We start from the raw sequence: 13,874 nt of genomic DNA on the forward strand, positions 1-13,874 counted from the left end.
CTATTACCAAGCCCCATAATTCCTTCCCTCAAAATGTTTCTCAGGTTCACACTTTCTTGTCTATTTCCCAGGCGGCTCTATCATTCAAGTCCTTATCAGCTTCCTGCCCTAGATGATCTCCCTGTCTGGAATCATTCCGTCCTCAATTCATCCCAATCTTCAAAACCCCTTCTCGCGCTGCCTTTCTCCGGTGAGCGCTCTGCACAGCTCCCTCTCTCTGGCTTTGAATGCTTCCTACCTGCCAGCTACCAAATGCAAATATATATTCCACGATTCCCAATTTCAGTCCTCTCTTAATTAAACTCCAGTCTGCCTACCAAAAACCATGAACATCCTCAGTTATTAACCCTTACATGATCCAGTGTTTCCTAGCAGGTCTTCTGTAGAATATTATTTCTATAAAATACTCCTTAAGAGAAAAAGCTCAATGGCCCAATACATTTGGGAAATGAGGCACATTGATACATTATAGGCCGAGAGACTTCTTTTTTTTTTTTATCCTCACCCTAGGACACTTTTTCATTCTTTGTTCAGATAGAGCAGGAGGGAGAGAGAGAGAGAGAGAAACATCGATGTGAAAGGGACACATCGAGTGGCTGCCACCCGCACGACCAACCAGGGCCGGAGACAAACTGCAACCGAGGTACATGCCCTTAGCGGGAACCGAACCCGGGTCTCTCCGGACCGCAGGCCGACGCTCTAACCGCTGAGCCAAACCGGCCAGGGCTCGAGAGACTTCTTAAACGTTGTTTAACCTGTCTCCCAAACCTACAGCTGACAACATTTGTTTCTTCACTTATTTATTTATTTTGAGGAGCACTTACCAGCATTCTTCAGAACTAAGTTTTTGAGGAATATACTCTGGGAAATGCTGACTAACTTGATTCAGTTATTCTTCTCAAAGGGGACTAGCACTAACATTTTTTTTCTCACCTTCATATTCAACCCATCTAGCAGAGGCCAGCTCAGTTTTATCTACTATCTCTTGGTGTATAATTCCTATATCTAGATTCTCCTCCTCTTTCTCTTCATCTCCAGACACCCAGTGGATATCCTCCAGTCCTACGTGTATCTGAACGTCTTAGGAATATTAAACTCCCCAAAGCTCAAACTCATTATCTTCACCCTCCAATCTGCTCTCCCTCCTGGATCCCCATCTCACCACAGACTCATTCATCCATACCAGAGACCTCAGCATGAACTCCGAATTGCTCACCCCACCCCATCTCACACACCTAAATAAATGTGTTGACGGGAACTGTGGACTACAGACAGATAACTTAGCCTCCTGGTCTCTGCATTCTTCCACACTCTTTTTCCTTAAATATATTTTTATTGATTTTCCAGAGAAAGAGGAAGGGAGAGATAGAAAGATTGATGTGAGAGAGAAACAATGATTGGCTGCCTTCTGCACGTCCCGACCAGGGATCGAGTCTGAAACCTGGGCCCTGACCGGGAATCAAACCAGGACCTTTCAGTCCATGGGAGGACACTCAATCCACTGAGCAACCCCAGCCGGGCTCTCCACACTTCTGTTAATACTTATTGTTTTACCCAGCACCCTTTATTTTTCCGCAATAGCGCTTGTTGTATTTTATAATTCGTGTATTTTTGTGTGATCATTTGTTTAATGACTGTCTCTTCCACTACAGTGCATGGCTCACAAGGGCATGTGCCATCTTTGTTTTGCTCACTGCTACATCCCCAGAACCGCTGACAGGGAGAAAAAACTATTGTGCGACGTTTTTAGAGATATCAAATTGATGTATGCTATATAAAATTATGTGATAGCTTTTTCCCATGAAATTTTTTTAGCACTTTAAAAAGGTAAATCTACACTTAAAGTGATTATATTGTTTCATCATATTTGTATTGAAGGCAGCCTCGTAGAAAAAGAACATGGGACTCCGGATTTGAAGGCTGAATCTGCTATTTACTAGTCACGAGAATTCGCTTAACTTCTTTGAGATTGATTTTTCTTTAATTTTTCATCTGTAAAATGAAAAGAACACCTACTTTTATGGTTTCTGTGAGGATTACATAAAATAACGTATGTACAGTATCAAGCACTGTGCTTAAAGTGGAAGCTCAATAAATCTTAGTTCCCATTCCTTTCTGAAATGACTTACAGGAAAAGAGGAACTTACAAAATATATCTGTCTTGGTGGTTTGAAGAGTCTACTGATTAAGGCTATTTGAGGATCTTACTATTCCTGATAGAAAGATAAAGCTGAACTACAGAATCCCCACTGATCATTCTTTGGAAAACATAGCATTTAGGTATTTACCAGCCCACATAGCTAGTTAGTATGTACTAGGATATGTTAGTTACATTTCAGCTTAGACAGTTTTTCTTTGTAATAATTGCCAATGTTGCACCTTCTATTTTATTTTATTGATCGTCTAACTAAAGTGCTTCTAACAAAATACAACTCATATTTCCTACTTAATTGTCATATTAGTTTAGAAATGTTTATTCTGGTTCATTCAGATGAGTCATCATCAGTATTAGGGATGAGCTAAATAAAGACAGTTATTTTGGAATGAATAAAGAAGCATAATCATTAATCATATAGATTTATACCAAAGGCCTTTTCATATTTCTTTTAGATGCAAGTTAGTTATGCAAGTATACCTGCAGATTGGTATTTTGTTCAGTGAAATAAGCTACAGAGTAGGTTCAATATAGAAGGCAATGACCCAAAATACTTTCATATATCTAAAACCACTTTTAATCAGACTTTCATGACCACAAACTGTAGGTGGAATGTCTCAATACAGTATGGTTTCTGTTGTACAGAAACCTCAGAATTTAGCACGTTACAACACTCACCATCAAAGTACATTTCAGCACAAAAATATCATTAAAGCCACTATTTGTGTTTACTTTTAGGTACTCCTCCACTTTTGTGTAACCAAATAGGCCGGCGGATAATGCACACTTATTTAATAATACCTGTCCAAAAAGTCTGTGCATGTAGCTTCTTTTCATTAAAACTACAAACTACAATGATGATGGCTATGCTAAAGCATTTAAGACAATATCTTCAAAATCTACTCTTAATTGCTCTGAATTTAATTCTGTACTATGTTCATATTCTTCATAACATACTCAAAATGTATTTTATAATGCTTTTTCTCATTGTTCATAGTGAGATAAAATTGATTTTAAGCATTAAGCTTTCTGGAGAGACCTGGGATATTACTCTTTGTTTAAAGCATGCCACTCAATGACAGATTGCAATTCAGAGCTTTTATATTTAAATATAATAATGTATTGTAATCATTACATTTTTTATAATGTGACAATAGTTTGTAATGGAGACAAGTCCATTTCTATTCCAGAAATATATTTTGAACCTTAGGTGAGATGGAAAACTGTTTTTTACAGTAGTCAGGCAAAGAGATACTCTTTTCCAATGTTTACATCAGTAAATGTGCATTGAGAGGAGAATAAAGTCAGTATTATTTAAGTTAGTACTAGAACTTGAAATTTAGTTTTCAGAATTAGAGAGATTTACTATGTAATATATGTATGGATAGCAAAATGACTATGAATAATAACCATTCTATGTTTTTTCTTAATCTCTTGAAACAGCCCCAAATGTAATGATGATGTTATGTTAAGATGTTTCAGTAGTAAGTTTTATAGTAACCTCAAGTTTAAGGCCAGGAATCAAGCATCTTATATTGACAATTACTCTAGAACTTACTAGTTATGACTCAGGAATTGAAATTAGAATTTGAAACTGAGAAAAGGCACTCTCATTAAATAGAGCTCCATGTAATTCAGTTATTAAGAAATTAGGAAAAATCTATGTACATAAACAGAGATCAATCCAGGCAATTCTTATTGAGCATTTTCTACGTGCCAAACCTTATATTAGGCAATACTTATGGAGCCTTCTCTATGTCAGACATTTGTGCTAGGTCTGTGGGGCTTTGACTTTGCATGTATCTATGTCCCTTATACATGTCTCTTTCTCAGGGCTGGAGAAAGAAATAGTCATTTAATTACTAATGTTTAAAATTAATTTTCTTTATTTAAAACACAATGCATTACTTGGCTAGTAGTGTTATATTTTGATTCCCATGTAAGTGATCTGAAATTGTGCTTTTATTTAGAGTTGGGTGATTTCAGTTTTTGTTTTCTGACCAAATTTTTCTCTAGACTAAGCAAGAAAAACAAGTAACAGCAGATGTTAACCCAATCAGGATGAACATAGAATGAAACCTACCACATTGGTTATTTCTTATCTTGTACTTAGTGAAAGCTGATGGTGGTATCAAGCCCCTCCCCCTCTGCATCGGGCAGCTGGCAGGCTCCCATCATGCTGCAGGGCTTAGTTTAAATGCCAACTTCTCCGCAGCTTTCATTGTCACATTAAGATAAAACTCACTCCTCATTATTGTTCTCTAGAACTTTTACAGACCTTTATTATGAGGTTTATTCTAATATGACAGAGTTGGTTGTTTATGAGTCTGTTTTTCCTGTTGGGCTTTTGAGTTCCCTGAAGACCCCACCTCCAGCCTCACACACTCTGACCAGTGGACACTCAATGGTTATTTGCCGAAGGAGTGGACTATGGAATGGAAATATACTCTATTTTGAAGTCTGAATGTTTCAATATAATTTTCTGCTAAAAGTAGATTCTTTTAAACTTGCATCTTTGACAATCTCTAAATAATAAGAGATTTTGGATATATATGTTTTACTAAAATGTTTAACATGTTAGAGATAGGAATTTTGGGAGAAAAAAATTATACCACCTTGGAATCTGTAAGAGAGAAACCAGAGAATTTCTGGTGAGATTTTTATATGTGTGTGTATACATATGTATACACACACACACACACACACACACACACACACATATATAATACACACACACACATATATATATGCTCTAGATTTCAAAATAAACATATTTCAAAAAGTTCAGAGAAAGCCTCTATTCCTTGCCCAGGTGACTCATCAGGAAGGATGAAAAAATGTGAAGATAAAATTTTAATTTGACAATCATAAGATACAAAGGAGGATCTCAAGTTCAGGATGACTGCATTTGTTCAGCAAAAATGTACTGAGCTTTCTAATGAGTTTAGATTTCCGAAGAACATTTACTTGGCAAAGTATTTGGGTAAATCCTCATCACAATATTCTAGATTTGAAACTGGCTGGTAGCAATTTTGATAATTTAAATATGAATTAATTGGTCAGTGTTAAGTTTAAGGGAGTGTCTCTGGAAAGGGTCACAGAGTTAGTAACTTTCCTGTCTCAGGCAACATTTTCAGCACTGGTTAAAGTGAAGATGTAGATGGCATGCTGATCAGAGCTGTATACGACATAAATCTGGGTGGTAACCCAATAGATGGCACAGGCTCTATCCATAGCTCCTTCAACAGACTACAAAAAATGAGTCACAAACAATAAGATGAAACATAGATAATTTTAGTCTTTATTTGCATTTAAAAAGAAACCACAGGCTCAGGTTGGAGAAAAATTAATGTGATAGCTGCTTTTGGGAAAAGGATCTAAAGTTATAATCTCCAATATGGAAATTAATTATTCTAATGATTTTTGTTGTTGTTAGTCAGCACTAACCAATCTATGGTACTCTATTCAGTTCTGAGAATTACATTGTAAGAGACACTGACAAAATTCGAGAGATTATAAGATGGCAGACAAGTAGATGTAGGGTCTGAGAACAATTTTGTATGAAAAATCAGTAAGGTTATCTGGAATGTTTAACACAGGAGATAGAGTTAAAAGTGAAATGTCAGACATTTTCCGAATCTGAAGACCTAGAGCCATCTGAAGAAGTAGGTGAATTATTCTGTTTTGATCTATGGAGTGGAATTAGAAAGTATTATTGAAAATCATAACCCTGGCCGGCTTGGCCCAGTGGTTAGAGCGTCGGCCCGTGGTCCTGAGAGACCCGGGTTCAGTTCCTGCTAAGGGCATGTACCTCCGTTGCAGTTTGTCCCCGGCCCTGGTTGAGTCGTGCGGGTGGCAGCCACTCAATGTGTCCCTTTCACATCGATGTTTCTCTCTCTCTTCCTCTCTTTCCCTTCCACTCTATCTGAACAAAAAAATGGAAAAATTTCCTTGGGTGAGGATAAAAAAAAAAAAAAAAAAGAAAATATAAAAAGGTTCAAATAAGAGAAAACCTAGTGATGAGAACTGCCCATGAGTGGACCAAGTCTCATGAAGTAAGAAGTAGTTCATTCCTGAACATGTTCAAGTGAAGCTGCACATCAAGGAAGGTGAGGAGGTGTTCCTGAACTCAATAGGAAGTTGGACTAGAGATCTTTAAAACATTTATTCCAGATTTCAGGTGTTCAGATTCTATGCCTAGGTAACACAGACTTTTGGGACAAGGGAAAAATTAGAGCAATGGCAATACAGTTCAAAACAAAAATCTATTTCTGCAATTTCATCCCATAAAATGTCTTATGGGATATGTTATCATAATCATCTCTAATTTCAATATTCTGAGAAATAGACACAGGGTCACCTTCTTTTTGTAGTTAGAAGAGATACAAAAGAGGGCAAAAAAAAAAAAAATTGAGTAGACTGTTAAATTATATGTAGTGTTAAAAATGCATAGAAAAAAAATTGTCCGGATTGATAAAATAGGAAATTCACATTACTAAACTATTTTTAAAGAAGCAGTATATATCATTACATGGGAATTGAAAACCAAGTCTAAGCTCTGACATTTATGAGCTGTGTGCCCTTGGGTAAATTGTTTAACTTACATGAACCCCCGTTTCCTCACCTGTAAAACAGAGGTAATAACAGGCATCTTACAGAGTTGTTATGGGACTTAAACTAAGAGGCACATGTAAGTGTAAGTGAGTTGTTGTAGTGAACACTATACAAGTGTTTGTTACATACTGCTCTCCTAGGACCTGCCACCTTGTGTTACTATTATTATGTCTAGATCAGAGTTTCTATCTCAAGTAGATTTGAGCTTTCCTTGAAAGCCAAGAACATCTCCTGTCTGATCTCGTAACAGAAGTCCTAAAGCAATACTCGGCTAAATAGATGGATGGATGGATGGATGAATGAATGAATGAATGAATGAATGAATGAATGAATAAATGAATGAAGAATTGTGCGTTTTTTTGCAATCGAAAATGAATGCCTAAAAATAAATTTCTATGCATGCTTAAACTATGTTAATAGGAAGTTTGCTTAGGAGAGCAAAATTTCACCTAGTTATTTTTCTTTCTTTTTTTTTTTTTACAGTAAAAACATACATTTGGTAAAACTGAACAGGAGAAAAACCGGACTGTGGGTTTGCTGGTGAAATTGGAGCATATCATTATTTCTTATCATTGTTTTTAGATAAGAGTGTTGACTGTACTTGGCAAATTTTTTTCTAAGAAATTCAAAGACTTTATAATAAGTGATGTGACCACATTCAATAGTATCTCTTTGATGTCATTATTTGGCACAGTGTATGATCCGCCATTTTTCACATGATGCTTTAGACAAAGACATGAACTGCCTTATCCAGGTCACAAAACTAGTCCCTGGATGAACTAGAAATAGAATCTTCTTCACACAGAATTCATCTTTCTTTCCCTTAGTCAGTGTTCCTTCCCTCTTTTTAGATAACTGAAATTCAGCACAGCATGGACTCGGTCAACCGTTCATTCAGCTGTGTACAGGTCCATTAAGAACTGTCAGCAATTCCGATGAGTACATGCAAAGTAGTGCATAGCATATTAATTAATGTTAGGGGAGTTATCTAGGTTAAAGTAAAAAAAAATTATTAATAATACTAAAATTGAGAAGAAGTTGGTTTCTAGGTTCGGACAATAACCCAAAGCTCCTTTTGTGTTAACTCTGCAGACAACTCTGCCCTCAGACCTCCAGACGTTGCCACTAAAGCTGGTGAGAACCACATGCATGCACTAGTGGGCACACACCAGTTCTATATTTATGGCTGTTTATTTAAATTTCACAGACTGAGAAACAGTTTGGTTGGTAGCAAACACATTTCTGTTAACAACCAGAATAAAAAAGAGAGGTCTCTGATTTACACACAGGCAATGTAAATAACTAGTTCTAAAAACAGAGAGCAACTCCTGTATCATTTCCTACAGGGCAGGGAAATTAGTTTGACTACTGTGTAATGGAAAGGACATTTAATAATGAGTCTCCACACCACATGCATGGCTCCTCCATTCACCCTCCTGATCCCCGCTCCATTCATTAAGTCACCTCAGGAGAACTTGCTGCCACATGAACTGTGGGAGTCTGTACCTTACAGGAAAGGGTTCTGAATCAACGAAAGCCGAAGGCCTTTGGAAACATGTGGAGAACTATCGAGACCTAACTCTAACCGACTTCAGGTGCATTAATTACTAAGGGAAGCAACAATTTTATCCATGAATCCCCAGTATTTCTTTCCACCAATCAGAATACTTTTGGCCTGATCTTAATTCAACTGCTCAGTGAGTCTGCTCAGTGAGTGGAGAACTTTTTACTCATTTCTTCACCTCCTGAAGTAATATTAGTTTCTTTGTTTTAGAATGTTTGGGACGGTGGTGGGAAAAGACTTGACTCAGCTGGTGAGTGTACCATGCAGTGTGCAGAAGATATGTGATAGAGTTGTACACTTGAATCCTGTGTGGTTTCTTTAACCAATGTCACCCAATAAGTCAAATAAAAATATTACATTACTTGTTAGTTTTCTGGCACAGAAGATGGTACCCTGTGGACAAACTCAGGCATGGATGACTTTGAGTTGAAGAATGATTCAGAACAACTGGATACAGGGTGAAAAACATTTAGAAATGTCTTAAAACAATTATTTACCTGAAACTTTCCTTCTACTGTGAAAGAATGCTGTGATAATAACTAAGTGTAGATAAATTTAAAAGAGTTATTTCAATTTTAAAAAGCAAATTTGAAGGGACAAGGAAAAAAAAGAACCTGTTGGGAACTATTAATATATTCAGCTAACTTGATTCTCAAAGTTTTGAAGTTTTTATCTTTTTTTTTTTTTGTCTAGAGTAATGATTAATATAACCCTCATCCTATGAAAATATTTTAGATTGACTTCTCCTCACCCCCAGTCTTGATAATCTGTTTCCTCCCAGTTAAGGAAACGAAGTGACTAATGAGGGACAAGACGGACAGTTCATAGACACAATGAACTCTCTAATCCAGAGCCACTGGGTCTTCCTATGTGTTTAAAGGGGTAGGGATGGAGTCAAGAGTCTGCAACGACAATCTCTAATTGAAAAAAAGGGAAATGCCCTCTTAAATGCTCTTTTTCTTCCTCTGGCTTGTTCCTGACAGTAAGTAATGGTACAACTGTTCTAAAGTATTCCTCTTCAATTTTTATTTTGTTTAATTCAGTCTGTCATTAGAAAGGCTTGCGAGCTTTGGGCTTGATGATTACTCTTGGTGGGAGGAAGTAATGCCACTGCAGACTTGTGTTCTAGACAAGCGCCCCTTTATACAATGACGGGACCTGCCTTGGTAAATGAAAGGCTCTTTAAAGAGCAGTGAGGGACTCTTTTAAGCAGACTGCTACCATGTGCTTGTAACCCTCCAGCATAACTTGCGAGGATGAGACAACAGTGTATTCGGGCTGCAAAGGGCTGCAAAGAGGACCATTGTCCTCGTTAGCCTCAAGCAACTCGGGCTGGGTCTCGCTGCAATGCAGGGATTTCCAAAGGGGTTTTGAGCAGTAGTTCCAAAAATTCTGAACACAATAAAAGGATTAAAATAAGGGGCTTAGAGTGTGGAATTTAGAACTCTACCAACCCCTCATCCTAAGTCAACACCCCAAAACCAAAAATAAAACTTAAATTTTAAGCATTGTATATTACATGGGGGGAAAAACCCCAAACAATAAGTTAGATCACAATTAAATAATTAAGTGCATATTAATAAACTTGAGTGTTTAATAACAAACTCATAGAGGCTGAGTTTTAAACTTTGTGATAGCTGATTTCTGACATATTTGTCTACAGGAGGCAAAGAAAGGAGGATGATCTACAATTATAAACTTATCAAGATTTAAAAGATCTTATCGTGGTCCATTTTTAAGCTTAAGAATGTTTTGGATTTTAAAAAGAGAAGACGATAGCACAATATACTTCTAATTTTTTATATGTGCTGTTCAGGTCTGCTTAGTTTAATAAAGAGCTCATTTAGATTCTAAACCCAGTCTGTAAATGCAGCCAGAATAAATACCTCTATTTCTCTAGACCTCATGTATATACAATATGTAATCTGAATCTGAGAAGAATCAAATAAACCAGATTCATATTTGGGGGGCAAAACATGTTTACTAGTTTAACAAAGCCAAAATGTACCTAAGGTAAAGGTCAAAGACTGCTTCATTCCCTGCTGAGCGAATGCTCAGGAAGCACATTTGTCTACATTTCCTGTCATAACAGGAAGAGTGTAACTTCTTCCTTTCCACAATGGCTTCGCGTTTACCTCCTAACTCCAATATTTTCTCCCTCAGGGCCTTCCAAATCAATCCTTGCAAGACAGAAGGCAGGAGGCTGTCTCCGTTGTAGTTTCCAAACAGTTACATTTGTTGAAATGTTATTTAAATGTTAGTAATTTCTTAAGCTAAACTGTTCCAACTTAAAATTAAAAGTCAAATTTCCAAACATTTAGAGTGGTTCTCTTATTCCTATCAGTGGTCCAATGTATTTCAAAGAAATGCAAATATATATCCATATTATGGAATTTCATTTAGTTTAATTTAATCATGTAATTTTTTAAACCAAAGTAATTATTGGGGGGTGGGGGGGCTTGTACCAAATTTTCTTCAGTAAGAGTATGATGGGATATAAATTTTCAAAATACTTTCACCAAAATAATTTTTAAAGGAGCTTATTTTAAATGAATAAATTACAAAGTTCAAGTAAGCCTAGACTGCAAAGGACATGGTTTTGAAACAATCAGCAACATGTTCTTTAATCTACAGTTTGGAAGAAACTTTTTGGTTTATGTGGTCTATTTATAATGTTAATATTTTTAGTGTTGGTTTCTTAGTAATACTTTTCACACAGAGTTTGTGCATTTGCAAAGCCATAGGTGAATTGTAGCAAACAAGGTGTGTGCATGCATTCACAAAAGTGGAAGGTGCCAATCAACGTCAACTCTTCACACGAAAAGATTGAGATATAGGATGCCCAAACACCAGTATTTTTATAAATTACAGTTTTAAGTGGAAATTATGACACAAATGAGACACAAATTAGACAAACACAAATAAGTCTCAAAGCCCTCAAGTTTAAGTGGAGCTTATTTCTGAAGTCCAGTGACAGAATTCACAGGAACGGCTGCCTTCTCCTTGTGGGTATTTTGTCCTCCCTTGGATTTCTACGTAGGAAAGCGCAGTGAATCTGACTGCGGTTGAGATACCTTCTTGGCGCTAAAGGAGTAGAACTGATGGACATAAATATAAAATGCCCCACATCTATGGGATGTATAAGTGTGTGGTGCAGGGGGGAGACCATTTGTGACTTTTTTTCAAATCGCTAGGAACACAATACAAATGAATGGCCTGATGTCATAGCTGTTAAACAGACATCTGAGCATTTTGGCTACTGCTTTCTTTGATTTGAAAATTCCCAAAAGTACACTTCAACATTTTTTCTTTTAGGTTTTCTTTTTCAGTCTCTTTAATCACCAGTAATTCCAACAAAATCTTTTCCTATTGGTGACTTTAAGAGTAATGAAAGAAGGGTAAACGCATGGGAATCTTTAGGCATCCACAGGATGCATCAATATTCCCTATAACTCAATTCTGAGATGTAGTACTACGTCCTGATACATTATTATGATACACGCTAATTTCATTTATATAAGATGAGTTTCATATAAATTTTAATACAAGTTTGGGGGAGGCAGTCAGCTGTTAAGAAATGATACTGCGGGGGAAAAGGCAAAAAAATATTCATTAAGAGGTATTTGCAGGTTTATTTGGGATTTAGACGTAGAAAAATCTACACTTTAGTGGTAGAAAAATCAATGCTGATCAATGAAAGTTCAGATCAAGTGAAGTTTTTATCCACTCGATCTGAAACAAGGTTCCAGATATTTGTTGCCTAACATGGATAACTCTTCTGTAGTATTTATTTATTTATTTTTTATCCTCACCTGAGGACATTTTTCCATTTTTTTATTCAGATAGAGTTGGAGGGAGAGAGAGAGAGAGAGACAGACAGACAGACAGACAGACAGACATCGGCATGAAAGGGACACATCGAGTGGTTGCCACCCGCACAACCCAACCAGGGCCGGGGACAAACTGCAACCAAGGTACGTGCCCTTAGCAGGAACCGAACCCGGGTCTTTCTGGACCGCAGGCTGACGCTCTAACCATTGAGCAAACTGGCCAGGGCTCTTCTGTAGTATTTAAAGTACAACTTCCTCTCAAGTAGTATTCACTTACATGATACGCACAAAAGCAACTGACAAGTCTGGAAGTTTTGTTTGTGGAGGTGACAAAAAGGAACAGTGTGACTAGATTACCCTGATCTTTTAACTCATGGTCCAAAATTCTGCACAAAGTTATTTTCTTGAAGCAATTTATTTGTATTTCTAAAGTATCCAGTTCATCACATTTAAAGAGTGAATCTACCTCAATTTCAACATATTTTATGTTAGGGTAGTGGGTTGTAACTCTCAAGTTTACAACTGTGATTAGCCCTTTTATTTATTGATATTCTGGATTATCACCTTGGAGGAATAAATATTACAGGAAAAATTCCACTAAAATTTTAACGAACATTTTAAGAAGAACCTAAAATAGTGGAAGACAGGAGAATGCAGTAACATTTGTTTCTTTTTAAAAGAGAGTCACTTGAGGAAATCAATACATCTCAAGAGAAAAACTTTAAAAATTTAACAGCTATGAACTCTGAATTCTTTTTAGTCATAAGGGGATTCTGCTGTTCTATTAACAGGAGAATGTTGCTAATTGTCTTTAATTTGTGCTCCAGTTATTGCACTGATAATTATATAACATTTTGTTTGCTGGCAAAAACTATTAGTGTGCCAGATCTGATGGAAGAAAAGAACTTAAGACATTTAAAAATCTGTTTCCTCTAACGCTACTACATTAGGCTCTAACTGTGTTAGTTGTCAAATATTTTTCCCTTTTAGTTATTCAAACACTTAAATGTCTTTTCATAACAAGTCACAACATAAATTGGGGTTTACCACTCCTATCCTTTCAAAGTGGGAAAAACGAACATTTTAAATACAAACATACAAGTACACAGGTTTAGGGTAAGTGTGCCTGATTATCACATGGATTTCTTTTCCATACAACAGATAGAACAGATTTCTAGGTAGATTGTTTGTAAAAAGAGCCATACAAGGACAAAGCTCATTTAAAAATCTGGCTGTTCAGCCCTGGCCAGTTTGGCTCAGCGGTTAGAGCATCGGCCTGCAGTCCGGAGAGACCCGGGTTCGGTTCCCGCTAAGGGCACGTACTTCGGTTGCAGTTTGTCCCCGGCCCTGGTTGGTCGTGCGGGTGGCAGCCACTCGATGTGTCCCTTCACGTCGATGTTTCTGTCTGTCTCTCCCTTCCTCTCTCTCCCTCCCACTCTATCTGTACAAAAAATGGGAAAATATCCTCGGGTGAGGATTTAAAAAAAAAAAAAAAATCTGGCTGTTCAGAGTATAGTAATAACTAGTATGACATGAAGGAGGGTAAGACTATTGCCTAATCGATTAACCTAATGGGTAAAAACAAAAATGCAGATGGAGAGATAGAAATTGCAGGGTTAAATAAGAGGAAAGTTGGAAATGATAAAAATGGTAATCAGTAGTTCAAAATAATCTGCTTAGTAACATACATTTGAAAATAAGTCCCACAGCA

The 13,874-nt window shown here is 36.8% G+C and overlaps 1 protein-coding gene across 21 annotated transcripts in view; it reads right to left on the bottom strand.

Moving 5' to 3' along the window:
* MEF2C (myocyte enhancer factor 2C) overlaps positions 1-13,874 on the bottom strand; it is a 169,163-nt gene that overhangs the window by 78,606 nt on the left and 76,683 nt on the right. The window lies entirely within an intron of this gene.

The sequence above is a fragment of the Molossus molossus genome, unplaced genomic scaffold (genome assembly GCF_014108415.1).
Source record: "Molossus molossus isolate mMolMol1 unplaced genomic scaffold, mMolMol1.p scaffold_m16_p_3, whole genome shotgun sequence".
In the NCBI taxonomy this organism is placed as follows: domain Eukaryota; kingdom Metazoa; phylum Chordata; class Mammalia; order Chiroptera; family Molossidae; genus Molossus; species Molossus molossus.